This window comes from Lepisosteus oculatus, chromosome 9 (genome assembly GCF_040954835.1).
Source record: "Lepisosteus oculatus isolate fLepOcu1 chromosome 9, fLepOcu1.hap2, whole genome shotgun sequence".
NCBI lineage: Eukaryota > Metazoa > Chordata > Actinopteri > Semionotiformes > Lepisosteidae > Lepisosteus > Lepisosteus oculatus.
In genome coordinates, this window is record NC_090704.1 from 34,541,506 (window position 1) to 34,556,735 (window position 15,230).

Below are 15,230 nucleotides of genomic sequence, written 5' to 3' on the forward strand. Positions count from 1 at the left end.
GAATGTAGAAGAATATAGAAGAATTTCTTTGTGTGCTGTAGAAAGGAAGCTATTGCCAAGAGGCTGGTAAGATCTTAAGACAGCATATTTTGAAACTGCTGATGTGGGATGACTTTGCCTTTTGTGGCACAAATATTAATTTATCATGAAATTAGGAACAGCTCGCAGTGAATATGTACAGTAGCAGACTAAAATCCCACATTCCTTCAGAAAACAAGTACTGTATCTCTGACTTGTTTCAGATCTGCATTTTCTCTTCAGTTTTTGTAATGTTTGTATTTTTGCTCATGAAACAGTAAAAACAATATATAAAATGTCCCTCTAGGATAAACAAATATATATAAACCGTATATTTGCCACATCAGCGATTTTATACATTGCTCCTGGGCAATTTCTTGTGTCTTTAAACACTTAATAGACCCAGCTTTTGCTACCTCTCTCCCCGTTTTCCTGCTTGAATTGGAAACAGCAATTTACTGTTGCAGCCCACCACTGCTACCCACACGTAAGGGAAGAGTATTGAAGATTGATGAGCTTTCACCTGGCTTACCATCTGCATGGATATCTTTTCATATGAAAAACTAAATCAGCAGATACATCGTTGACTTACTAAAGCCAAGAGGGGATATGTTAATTTATTGGATCATCTTGAAGGGTTCTCTAAAGATAAGTTTGGTTTGGTAATGTGGTGAGATCATTCTTTTGCTGTAAGAGGTTTTTCCCTTCTTACAGAAAGTGCGGTTTGTGTTGGGTAGCGATTGCCCCAATGAGAACTGGGCAGAGCACTGGAGCAGAGTATTTCAGTTTGCCGGTTTTCAGTTTTTAGCCCGTGACGCTATTTCTTTGTTAACATACTCCAAAAAAGAAAGTGCAAAGTATATGGGTGCTTTGGGTCCCATGATGCTTTCAAGTACAGTAAGTGAACTAATGACTGTATTTAGATGTGTGGGTCTTCTGATGCCCAATTATGTTAGCAGCTGTTGCTACCTACGTGTTCCCTCTAAACTGAGAATCCTGTTGTTGCATGCTGGCTGTGGGTCGATCACAGGTAATTCTTGCCAGTTGGCAGCACCGTTGGAGTCTAGTGATGATAGACAGAAGGACCTTGAAAGCTGTAATGACTTCACATTGTGCTATCCCTGTTAGCACCATTCCCAGAGTTCATTTCCTGTCCTTTCACTGTAGCTATAGGACCTTTGTGTTGTGATTAAAGCATACATCACCTTTGCACATGCACACAGACTTGGATGATTGTTTTACACTGTTACACATTGACCCACTTGTTGCATTGTGTTATAAAGTGTAGTGGTATTTATTAGCAAATGCTTTCTTGTAAAGCACATCAACCAAAGTGATCTACAGGATGACATGCATGCCTAGGCCATGACATTACCTCCACCATGCTTTACCTATGAGGTGATGTGCTTTACAGAATCTTCAGTTCCTTTCTTTCTCCACAAATTAAACCTTTCCATTTCTTTAGTTAAGGTTGATCTTTCTAAAGGTCTTCTCAGTTCATAGAACATTCTTCCACACAAATTCTGAAGCCTGGTGGAGGTAATGTCTTGTCATGTCATGTGTAGTCATCTCTGGAACTGTCTCACTCATCTTTTTTGATGATGCAATGAATGACGCATCATTCAGCAACAGAAATATTTCTGACTTTTACAGAAACATTTGGTTTGTAGAAATAAATGCTTCTAGACCTACTGGGCAGTGTTTCACCAAGTGCCATAACAATGACTCAAATCATATGGCAAGCACCAAGCACCATCTTCAGATGTAAATTCAGTTGAGCATGCATTTTACATGCTGTTGGCAAAAAACAGGAATTGGAACACCCACAGAATACTCAAGAAATTAAAGTGGTTGCATTAAAGTATCTCAAATAATTCCACAAAGTGTTTGGTGAGCTCAGTGGGTCACAGGCTCATACAGTTGTTGCCAAAATGGGTTATGCAACCAAATATTTTTTAATACACAATACTTAAAGTTAATATGTTCTGATATGTATGGCCACTTCAAATTACTGCAAAATATATATTTTTTATTTTAATATGATTGAATGCATGAAATTAACTAAGTATGTACAGTATATTGCATTTATGGTACTACAGGCTTTATTATTAAGGGCTTTCTGTAGTATTAATATCAGACTGATTGGAGCCCCTATACAACATTAATAAAACTCTCACAGAGAAACAAGAAAGCAGGGAAAGAAGGAAGACTTTTCTTCCTAATATTATAACAGAAGAATCTGGTGAGTGGGTTCCTCCTTGTGTAGAAGGCCAGACTAAGGATATATACATACAGTACATATATGTATACACCAGCCAAAGGAACTCCCTCTTGTATTCTAAAGCACTGTTTGCTATAGGCAGAATGGTTTCCTTTTAACAAGTATCTTTTCAGTAAGTTATTTTATACTGAGCAGCATCTTTTATTGAAGTATTTGCATCTTACAGTATATGCAGGATTGATACTTGTGTGTTGGTTCTTTAAAATGCTAGGCCCAAACACTCACAGTAATATTACTATAATAATATTAATTATATGTTAGTAAATATAATCATAATAATATTAGTAAATGTTGTGTTTGGTATATTAATGTTAATAATTGTAAATAAATGTTTTCACTTTTAAAGTTTGTACAGTACCTGTATCATTACTCCACGACCTCACTTTGCCTGAAACAAAAACCATATAATTACATTCTTACCAGTGCCTGAAGATGTAAAATTACTATCGTTTCTGATTTGCTTGGGGTTATAATCAAGTGTCAAGACCTGATTTTCCTCTATAAACTTTAAGTGTCTTTCAGTTCAGTTGTTTATGCCTTGCCTAGGGCTCCCTGACCCAGTTTGTAACAACTAGTGTGAGACTGATATCCTTCAACCACTCATGGTATCGATCTCATGATCACAAATGCAAATTGCTTGACTGTAAAACAAAACGAACAGTTCTGACATTGCTGTCCCATCACCTTTAGTGTGCACTGTAACTCACTTCATCATTAAGAGGAACATCTCTTTCCTCTACAACAGTTAACCACTTTCACAAAACATACGGTGCTCATACCTTTCAGAAAAGGGGACATCACAGAAGTGTAAAACGTGGGAGCATCACCATTTGCATTGCTACCTATGACATGCATTTTCCAAATGACTTGATGGATGCACAGTGGAGTGTACTGCTAAAGGTTAAGTGTCAATTTCAGGCACAGACTAGGAAAGAATAAGCCCCTGCACTCATCTGCAAAAAGCATCATCCACACTGCAAGCTTCTTCGCTATGTGCAATGTCAAAAGTGCTGTTAAGTGTTTTATAGTACACTTGGACTTCACAAGGTGCCATCTGCATAAGAAGAAAAGGGCATTTCAGAGGACTTCCAGTTCCTTATCCTGCCTCCTGACATCAGAGATCAATGTGTGATCTGATTAAGTTGTGCGCTATAGATTTCTGCAGTCACCCTCATCAAAGAACCCATTTCTCTTTCTCTAATGATGCTGAACCTAAAGTTCTTCTCTCTAGTACTTTAATTTTCACTTGGCCATTACAAGAAGACAGTGACTTAATGAACTGCAAATAGGAGAGGAAAGTAACATAAATCATCTCTTGCATGTTTCCTGCGGTATTAGTGCAGCTGCTTCTTTTATCATTATGATGCCTCCAGTTATTTCTTTATGTGAAGTCATGGAATGAAATTACAGTGTTGCTACCACCAGACAATAGTCCTGAAAGAAAAAAGTAATTAAGAAGTTTCACTTACATATAAACAGTATTTATTAATTATAATTAATTTTAATAAATATTTTGAAAATATGCAGCTCAAGATTTATGTGATTGTTGTTGATCACTGTATACAGTAGGTGCAATTCTTTCCACCTTACAGGACACTCAATTCATTAGTTGGATACTTATCACATTTAAATGTATTTGGTCTAAACCATTTTGAATATCCTTTCCAGATTCTATGGGTGTAATATAATTTTCTTCATTTGTTATAATCTGTAAATTTGACTAGTTAATTAACTACCCTAGTATCTGGATCATTGATATAAACTAGAAAAGTGTTCCTAATACAGATTGCCATGCCATTCCATTTGAACACTTAACCCTTTTCTATTTGCCTATTCCTAACTAATTAACTAATTCTCTTAAATTTTTCTATTAATATAAATGCCTTGATTTTGAGAATTAATGGGTAATGTTATCAAACGTATTCTGAAAATCTAAATATACCATGTCAAATGCTCTGTTTCTATCCATCACTAATGTTGCTTTTTCAAAGAGACCTAACAACTAGTTAAGTGAGACTTTTCTTCTTTTAACTCCATGTCAGCTACAGAATCTATTAGAATCCTATTGCCATACAGGTGATTCTGTAGTTCTAGAAATAGTTTCTATAACCTTGCTTGTAGTAGTGGAAGCAACACGTGTTGGCCTATAATTGCTTGAATTGTTTTTTTTGTGGATGGGCGCTACATTATCCATTTTCCTATATAGTATGTAGAATATTGAACTTGTTTTAAGAGACTACTGGAACAGCATTGCTAATGTTCTATTAATAACATTTGTTTCCTTAAGTACAATTGGGATGTTTTTGTTTTAATTTTTAGTTAAAAGTGTTTTTAGTACTTGTTACACACATGCTCATGTGATTCAATTCAGGACCTTCTGTTTGTTAATCCTGAGACAGTTGTCCATTTATTACATGGTGAACACTTGAGTGAAATATTCATTCAATTACATCAGAGTTTTTCATTTTAAAGTTTCCCATTTTTATATATTAGACATTGAACTACATCATAGTAACTTAAGAAAGGTTACAAACATGAGAAGCCCATTTGGCTCATCTATCCGATTTGGTAGTTAGATCCATGGATTTCATCCAGACATTACTTTAAAAAAGCAGGGTTTCAATAACACATCCCTTCTCTCAGGGTTAATTGCATTAACAGTATTCATAGTTTTTTAAGTGTAACCTCTGGTTTGTACTTCACTGGTGACACTGGTTTACACTTATCTATGCTTTCAAAGATACTGTAACGCAACGGGGGTTCAGGCGGGCGCATTAGGTCGCCCCCCCACCGTCGGGGGCTCGAACCCGGGACTCCCGCGTCACTCAGCAGGGACCCAGCCCGGTGAGCCAAAGAGAGATCTCTCTACAGCCCAGTAGCTGTAGTCCTGCTATCACAGGGAAGGGCGGTGACGTTACCTGCTCTGGTAAGCCGGCTCTTACACAGTACCTGTCGGCCGTAAGCGTTACAATACTAAAAACTTGAATCAGGTCTCCTCATTTTGTGTTCAAGCCTAAAAGGGTTCAGCTGTTTTAGTTAATAACATTCCTTTAAATCCAGGAATATATTTGGTTGGTCTTCTCTGGATTGATTCCAGAGCATCAATATCTTTCCTTGTAGCATGGTGATGAAAGTTGTACACAGTATTCTAGTCTTACTACCACATTGTAGAACTGTAACATAACATCCCTTGATAAATCTGTAAATATAAGTCTATATCTTAAAATTGTTTTTTAATGCTTCTCCATACTGTCTAGAAAATATAAATGATGCACCAACATAAACACCTAATCTTTTTCATAAGTAGTCTGTTCAAACTCAGCATTTTCTGTTTCGTATTTATAGTTTTCTTTTCTGACCTCCATATATTACTCTGCACTTTTCTTCATTAAATATGCTTTACACTTGACAAGTGCATTTTGTCAAGTGTAAAATTCCCTGTATTGTATTTGATCTAAATCTTTCTTTGATTTTCATTTGCTGCTTCTACAGTGTTTGCTAATGCTCCCATTTTGGTATGATCTGTATTCTCTCTATACCAGAATCTACTGTAGATCATTGATATAAATTAGACAGAGTGGTCACTTGCATGGTCCTGACAAAGCTCTCTGTGGCACTCCATGAATCACATCACCCATATCTGAGCATTCACCCCTTATATATACTCAGTTTTCTATTAACTGATTCTTGATCCCAAAACACACATTCTCTTGAATGTCTACTGCCTGTAATTTCAGAATTATGTATTTTATTAGGAACTTAATCAGAAGTCTTTAACATATCTTAATATCCTGTATGCTTTCTGTATGTAAATTACTATTGTTACGTGTTCTTTAACTCTAATAAGTTAGTTAAGCAAGACCTGTCTTTTCTAAATCCATGTTGATTATTCCTCAGGATCTTATTTCCATTTAGATTATCTTCTATTTAGGTACTAATTATTGTGTCCATAACCTTATGTATAATAGACATTAGACTCATTTGCTGTTCCTTTTCTGGTGTAATACTGAAAAACTATTGTTTATTTTATCCTCAATTTCAGTAATATGTTTTTTTATTTCCCCCTTGGTCTGTCTAATATCATTTTGACCTCTGCATTAAATTCATTCTGCTCTTTTTTATTTAACTGGATCCTTTTATTCTTTATATTCTTTAAAAGGTTCTTTCCTCCATATAGTTTTTATTGATTTATTTAACCATTTGGGCCACTGCTTTCCTTGACTTTACCTTACTTTTGAAATGAATCTGTCTTTTCATTTTCTGTTGTTCCACCGTCTCACACCTGCGGACGGCGGCAATATTGGAAACATATTTTTTATTTTCACATAACAGCAGTGAACATACAGTATATCTGAATTCTTTAATAAACTGTCATTATCCGTGTATTTGTATTTACGGGGATCTTATGCGCAAACATGAAGCGATGAGCTCTCAGTCCTTTTCTCTTTGTGTTTCTGGGCAGTCCTTGGTGTAGAGTACAGCGTGAGGGCACACCTGCCCTCTGAAGACACAGGTATGGGTGCCTGTGTTAGATCCTCAGGTGAAGTCGAGTCTTCTGCAGTTTGCAATGTAATGACCCAGACATGCCCACCCGCCCGTCGAACAGCACAAACGACGAAATCGTTAGTGCTGCGTTTGTGCCGGTTTTGTCGCTCTAAGTAGCGTTTGTGGTGCTTTCGTTTCCGAGATATAGCGCCTTGGGTTTTCGGGTAAGCACGTGACTATCTGCAAGGAAGTTAACAGGTACCAACAAACTCGGTACGTGAACTCATTATTTTGATTAAAACAATGGGGGCAATTTGTTTCCCGAGTCTGGTCGGGTGTGGTGGATATTTCAATATAGCGCTTTCTTTTCCTGGCTGAAACGTCACTCTGTGACGTACAAAACAGCAAAGTCACGACCACCAGATCTTTCAGTTGTGATCTTTTGATCAGTTGACCCCAGACTTTACAGTCTTTACACGTATAAACACCCTTACATTTAGGGAGGAGTAAGTTCATTGGGTTAGGTGTTTTCTTTTAATTTTAAGCATATTCTCGAAAATGTATTGCTTGTGTACTCCTTTCATTGGTAAAGAGTCACCAGTTTCCAAAGTACCGCTGGTACAACACGAGAGCCCATTTTCACATTTTTAGGTATTAGTTTCAAGATCGATATAATTTAACAATAAAAAACAAAACTGAAAGCACGAGCATAATAATATAATAATTATGGAATTTATATTTCTATATTTATTTTTGAAGTAAAAAGCAGAAGGTGTTTCCCCTACCTTAAATATACTGTAACGCTTACGGCCGACAAGCAGTGTGTGCAAGAGCCGGCGTACCAGAGCGGGTGACGTCACCGCCCTTCCCTGTGATAGCAGGACCACAGCTACTGGGCTGTAGAGAGATCTCTCTTTGGCTCACGGGGCTAGGTCGCTGCAGAGAGACGCGGAAGTCCCGGGTTCGAGCCCCGGACGGTGCAGGGGCCGACCTAATGCGGCAAGGGCGCCCGCCCGAGCCCCCGTTGCGTTACATTGGTGTCAGAAGCGGGGCGGGATAGCCCTTCGCCGGGGACGGCGATTTAAGCGTGGGAGAGTGTAACGCTTACGGCCGACAGGCGCTGTGTAAGAGCCGGCCTACCAGAGCGGGTGACGTCACCGCCCTTCCCTGTGATAGCAGGACCACAGCTACTGGGCTGTGGAGAGATCTCTCTTTGGCTCACGGGGCTAGGTCGCTGCAGAGAGACGCGGAAGTCCCGGGTTCGAGCCCCGGAGGGTGCAGGGGCTGACCTAATGCGGCAAGGGCGCCCGCCTGAGCCCCCGTTGCGTTACATTGGTGTCAGAAGCGGGGCGGGATAGCCCTTCGCCGGGGACGGCGATTTAAGCGGGGGAGAGTGTAACGCTTACGGCCGACAAGCAGTGTGTGCAAGAGCCGGCGTACCAGAGCGGGTGACGTCACCGCCCTTCCCTGTGATAGCAGGACCACAGCTACTGGGCTGTAGAGAGATCTCTCTTTGGCTCACGGGGCTAGGTCGCTGCAGAGAGACGCGGAAGTCCCGGGTTCGAGCCCCGGACGGTGCAGGGGCCGACCTAATGCGGCAAGGGCGCCCGCCCGAGCCCCCGTTGCGTTACAATACGATTAAAATTGTTCAAATACCATGTATTCATTACAGAAAGCACCGGAGACAGTTTTATTGCAAAAAGAGCAAAGAGGACATTGTGAATCAATAAAGACCTTAAAAATAAGCCGATGTAGTCATTTTGCAAATAAGTAAAGCATTTTAAAATAGATTCTCACTAACAGTAAACAAGCCGATCCACCTGGCGCTGCTAGCTTGAACAACTCTCAGAGCCGTGATTGGCTAAACCCCCGGCTCGGGCCGCTATTGGGTGAAGAGTGAGAATCGACACTCTGATTGGGTAAAGCGCCACAGCGGAAGTTCCGAGAATATGTAAACACATCTTGGTCCAAATACTGTAGCCCTGGTTAAGCGTGTGTGCTGTATGAACACGCTGGGTATACAGTAATAAATCCATTGGTTTCCAATTACTATTCAATCTAAGAGAAGTCGCACTGAGGTCAAAACTGAATAGCATACGAATAATGTCATGGCATCCACAGCGCGATAACGACTCCCATAGCATGCACGATAGGAGTGCACACATTACGATCACATCACAATACCCATTGCGACTGGCGCATCACTGTCATGGCGCCACTGTAGACATTAAGTCCATATATCGTGATATGACATACCCGGCAAAATTGCCCACCTCATGTCGCGACATGGGGTCCATATATCGCGATATGACAAAAACGGCCACGCCCATGTCGCGACATGAAGCATGTATATCGCGACATGACATGCCCCGGCCAAAACGCCCACCCCACCATGTCGTGACATGGAGTCCCTATATCGCGATATGACAAAAACGACCATATAAGTTTATCGATTTATAATAAGTTATAAATATTATACCATATTATAAATGCATAATCTGTTTTCCTGATTCACAGCATGTCATAAGATGTATTGATCTGACTGGTGGATGTCAGCAGAGCAGTCCTAAAGGGTTCATATTCTTCCCATGTAGTATAGATGTTATAGCTAGAAGTCAAGTCTCAAACACATGGGGATTCTCTTGGTACATAACAGAAAAAAATACTTAATCTGGTGATTCCAAAGATCTGGCATAGCAGTGCAGGGAGTGTGTATACTCCCCATCCAGTGTGAAGTAGAGCAGAGTGTGTAAATTAAACTGGAATGTGGTCTTACATCTTCATTTTTTATTATGAAAAATTGAAGTGAAAGCACACAATGATGGGGAAGGTACTGTTGTGGTAGTGTGCACACTATAAGTTAATATAAGTTAATACTGTTGTTTTTTATTTTTGGCAAAGATTAAAGAAGCCTTTGGTGCCTGTCAAAATTGTCCGTGTAACAGTGCAGTTTTGTCAAGTGGCAGAAACATGGAAAACTGTAAAGGTTCCAGTATGAAATGCCAGATGAGCCTGCAGAAAGCTTTAGGGCAGGGCTGTGGCCTTAGTTAAATTGCCACCAGAATTTTCCCTTCCCAGCAGCTGGGTAGCAAACAAGTAACACCCTAGCTGACTGGAGCCCACCCAAGAAACAGCATTGCTCCACTAATTATAGTCATCTGGGTTTTTGACATGGTAAAACACTTTTGAAAAAACACTTTGGCTTATCAGTTTATTAAAATTTGTCTAAAAATGCCCAAGATTAAAGGTCATTGACAAGAACATTGGAAGCTTGACTGTCGCTCTGTGCAGAACAGAGTATTGAATGCACTTAAGGCAGAATTAAATTTCATTGTTTGTCCATGTCTGTTCATGTAATTAACTTCCTGTTTACATAGCCCAAGGTAATTCTTCATTGCCAGTGGAAATGGAGGTCCTATTGAACATTGTTATTGGGTTCCTGCAATGCAGTTTTGAACGGAATATCAGAAACACAGTCGTAGGTACATTAATTTGCTAGATCTGCTTAAATACATTACTGCTGGACTATTGCAATGAATGGTACAACAAAAGCAGAACATATTGCACTGTACTGTATGTGTGAATACTGTGGAGGTAATTCTCACTGTGTTGTAGTTGTAATTTAAGTAGAACCATAAATTACCTATACAGACAGCTTCAGCTGATGGCCAGTTGCTGTCAAGATTCTTTATATCAATAGCTTTGAATATTAATGGAAATATTAATGTAAATAAAAATAAATATATATTTACTATATATTCCTGCACGGTAAATGTATTTTCAAGATGATTCCTTATTGATAAAATTATGAGCCAACACTAGGACCTTGTGAGAGCATATAAGTATGACTGTGTGGATGCCTCAATGTGCACATTCTTTCCACCTTATTGATGTTTTGCCCTGTCATTTTCAAAGTACTGGGGAAAATAAAATAATGTGAAAACTGCTAGGTTTTTGTATAAATCATATCTAAACAGATTAAATCATCTGAGCAGGGTCAAGTATAAAGCAAACTGATTCATCTTCCTCTGGCAGCTATCAATCACAGTAACATAGCACATGCCCTGATACTGTAAAGAGTCAGTTTAAAAGCAGCTTGGCCTTTATTAATGACGGCAGTGACAGCACATTACACAGAGGAAGCACAGCAGGTCAGCTGTCACTCTTACCAAGACAGCCAGGGCTCTCCAAGCTGCACAACAGGCATGCAAATGCATTAACTGGAATCAAAAGTTAGCAAGAATATTGACACCTTTTAGAAACACAAACAGGTGATAATGACGTTGTGGCACTAATTAACGGATGCAATACATCCTTTCAGTTCTTTGTCAAGCACCCTGGTGCTCATGTCAGAATGCTCATATATTAATAACCCACCTGATTCTAGAAAGCACCAAAATCATCATGTATTGTTGAAACATATTAATAATCATCAAGATTAAGTTTACTGTAAACCCTTACTTATTGTTGATTCTTTTAAGGCAATAGTTCCCAACCATGGTCCCAACCATGATCCTGATTCCAGCCAAGTTCTTAATCACAGTATAATGTATTTTAATTTTCTGTTTCAGGCATGTTTTAAAATGTACTTGCAGCTCTTAACAGGTGAATAGAGCTGTAGTTGGTACCAACCTGGTTAAATTTCTGTATTCCAGAATTTCCTTTATCCCTTATGTTAAAGTGTAAGGAATTGGACAATGGCAGAAAGAAATAAAAATCTAATTGTGGGAGTCCTTGATATTTAGTTGTTCCCACCTGTGTTTGTCCACCATAAATCGATAAACTTATTAAGAATTGTATAAATATGAATAAGGGGACAAAAGTTTAATAGACATGTGGGTGGAAAATTACATAACATTTTGCATGTAGAAGAAGTTGAAAGGTTATACTTGAAGTAGTTTGAAACAGTGTTCTAAGGTGCTAAACAGGCTTAAGTATGTTCTACTTCATTTCTACTAACTCCATTTTTAAGATGAGGCCTACCAATTAAGGCCTTTTTCTGTTGCCAAACAACAGGCTCCACACATACAGTATATACAGCACAGTATCCACACATGAGAGCCTTCTCATGAGCAACACCATGTCTAACTCACTGCCCAAAACTTTTCCTGAATCAAAGAAACTGATAGTCTACATTAAAAAATACAAAAGGTCCTATCTTTTTACCCACATTTTAATGTATTATTTACTCTTGGTTTTAATGGGTTGAAGTTTGTATTTATTTTTTTGTCTTTTACTTATACGGTATGTGTTATGACTTTCTAGAAAAACGCTCACAGAATTGTAATAATAATAATAATAATAATAATAATAATAATAATAATAATATATTCTGCTTTTATTTGATGCTGTTCTTTAAATGGACTATAAACTCCATACAGTCTGGAAAAATGTATTTTCCTAGGTGAGCTGTCTAGCTGAATTGCTGTTTACTGTATGTGCTACGATGATGAGTATGGTTATGATTACTTGCTGTGGCAGTTTGCATTTTATTGTAACATCCAAAAATCTTGAGGAACATAAATTCCTCATTTGCACATGGTATTTGAACTAATACCAAGGGTCCTTTTCATTTTTACATTAAAATGACGTACTGTACTCACTTAGGTCTTTGCTGTGCATGGCCCCATAACCATAATGCAGTCCAGCTAACATTATATTTAACACACTGAAATAAAAGGCTCATATCCTTCCAAAAAGACAAAGATGGAAGAATAACAATTCACTATGGTCTACAAACAAAAATGGTCTTGATAGAATTAATACATGCAACCAGAAAATATATATAATATTTAAGGGAATGATTACCCAATCTATTCATGCATATGTCTCCTCCACAGACATGAATGTACAGTATAATGCCCAAACCTGGCAGAATGTTGTTGCTGTGTTGTTACTCTTCAGTTTTGTATGTCATGTTTAACAGTTTTGTAAATGTTAAAGTATTGAAAGTTATTTTATTACTAGGCTAATGTATATACTTATCATCTTAACACAGAGATAGCAATATGAAAAAAGTGTTTTAAACATGGCATAGTGAGCAGATGGCTACAATTATTATTCTTTTTCAGTGAAACATTATTTCACAATGTACCTTAAAAACCACAGCCACAGATCCATGGCTGATAAACAAAATGTGTTTTAATCAAGTAGCGACACAGGACACGTGTTCCTGTGTTTTTTGGGTAGCTCTGATTTTGCCAGCAGGCTCCACAGTTAAAGCCGAATAATTTGCACAGTATCCATGATAGTGTCCATGATATCCAACTGTAGATTGCTAATGTACTTCTTGCTGTTAAGTAGTTCTGTAGCTTTATCTCTGTAACATGACAGCCTGTTTATTGCCTGACAACATACATAATTAGTTACTGTGTTTATAGTGGGGACATTCTCTTTCCTCTTGTTGTTTTGATGTTGTTGTTAATGTTTAAATGTTGGTAATGCTGTACCTTAATAACTGGAGTATCACAAACTCAACCATTTCAAATAAAATATAATATTGTGTCTTTCATTTTCTTTTTGATATTTTAGTCAGTCACTTGTATACTGATACACAATGAATACAGTTTGTAACACATTGGGCTCATGCATAATATAATTTAGTTTTTAAATGATGAGCAGTATTGTTGGGACATTAGGGCTGTATTGTTCCTTGGTGTATCAAACTGTAATGTAATTACTTAAAAGCATGAGGAGCTCATTATTGAAGCAATAAAATTGCTTCAGTAATCTGTGTATGAATTGTATTTTTCTGAGAATCATAAGGTATTGGTGGGGATAATTTATTTTAAAAATAGTATATGTTTTGATCTGTATTTGCTGTAAGTATTGTATATATATATACTGTACAGTACATGCAGAGATATTGCATCAGTCAAAACATATGAAATGTGTAGTTCAGTCCACCATATAAAAGTAGTCATACAAATAGGTCAGGAAACTGCAGTAGGTATCATAAGGTTTTCTAAATCAAACAATCCAGTTCCTAAGAAACTATTAAATGTTAAATGTATCTGTAGACTACTCATCACGCATTAGCAGGACAGTTGCTATTTAAAATAACATTTATTGTCAACAGAAAGGACAGACACATAATCTTTTTAACACTAAATACAGTATGATTACAAATGTAACTTAAATGTGGCACATATTGTCTTTTAACAAGCTCTTCCTTAAGATATATGCATTTTTAATGATCAGGGAGCCCTGGAATTCACAATTGCATTGCCTTATTTCTTTATTTTTCCACTGCAGCAACTATAGTAACTGTAAGTGTAAAATACACACATTATCTTACACAATCTGTTTATATACAGTGCCTTTTTCACATTTTATTGAGTTACAGCCTGGAACCATGATGTATTTAACTGAAACTTTTTGCCACTCATCAACACAAAGTACTGTATAATGTCAAAGTGAAAAAAACAGACATAAATTAATAAAAAATAAAAAACAGAAATGGCTTTAAATGGCTTTCCCAGAAGCCATTTAACCTACCAGTATGTCTTTGGACTGTGGGAGAAAGCCAGTGCACCCAGAAGAAACCCACACACACATAGGGAGAACATACAGTACCATACAAACTACACACAGATAACACCCAAGGTCCAGAATTGAACCCCAGTGCTAACCACTGCGCAACCATATTGCCCAGAATTAAAAACTACATAATTCCTGATTGGTTAGAACAACTAAATGAATGAATGTGCTGATAAAACACATTTTGTTCATTATTTTCTTGCTTTTAGAAGTAACTAATATAGTTCAGAATAAGCATTTTTTAGCAATGATATTGGAGTATTTAATCTGAGAATTTACTTTGGAAACATCTCAAAATACAAATTCATTAAACTCACCCATAGGTACACAGAACAATAGTTATCCTGTCAAAAATAAATAATGTTAAGGTACACTTTACATGTATTGTTGTGATAGGAAAGATAATTACATTGTGAAGTTTTTTTAAAAGATGGTGTATCTTTATTAACTTTATTAGGCAAAATGTAATTGCATTTAAATAAAAAAAGATTTTCTGCTTAGGAACAAAGACAGTTCAGCCAAGAAAGTTGGAATTGCATTTTAATTAAAGGGCTATAGGGCTCAAGTAAACTACATTGTTTAATGTAATTAGCTTTGCAGTATAATTATGTACTGTAGATTATAGGATTTATTTGTAACTACAATAAATATAGTATGTACAATGTGGTTTCAGTCTACCTAAAAGGACACACTGATTAAATTAGAAATTATCCAAATACTAGAAAAAGCTGTAATTCAATAATTTTCTCTATGCCTGTGTTGTGGATAATGCACCTTAACCTTTAAAATTGCATGATTTATATATAGTTTCCTTTATGAATTTTTAGCAACTTTTCTACTTTTTTTCAGTTTCAAGTTTTGAGATGCAATTCCATTTCCTAAGGCATGCATGCTCCCAGTAAGTTTG

General features: G+C 37.4%; 1 protein-coding gene across 2 annotated transcripts in view; it reads left to right on the forward strand.

The window, feature by feature from the left end:
- ca10a (carbonic anhydrase Xa) overlaps window positions 1-15,230 on the forward strand; it is a 234,415-nt gene that overhangs the window by 110,261 nt on the left and 108,924 nt on the right. The window lies entirely within an intron of this gene.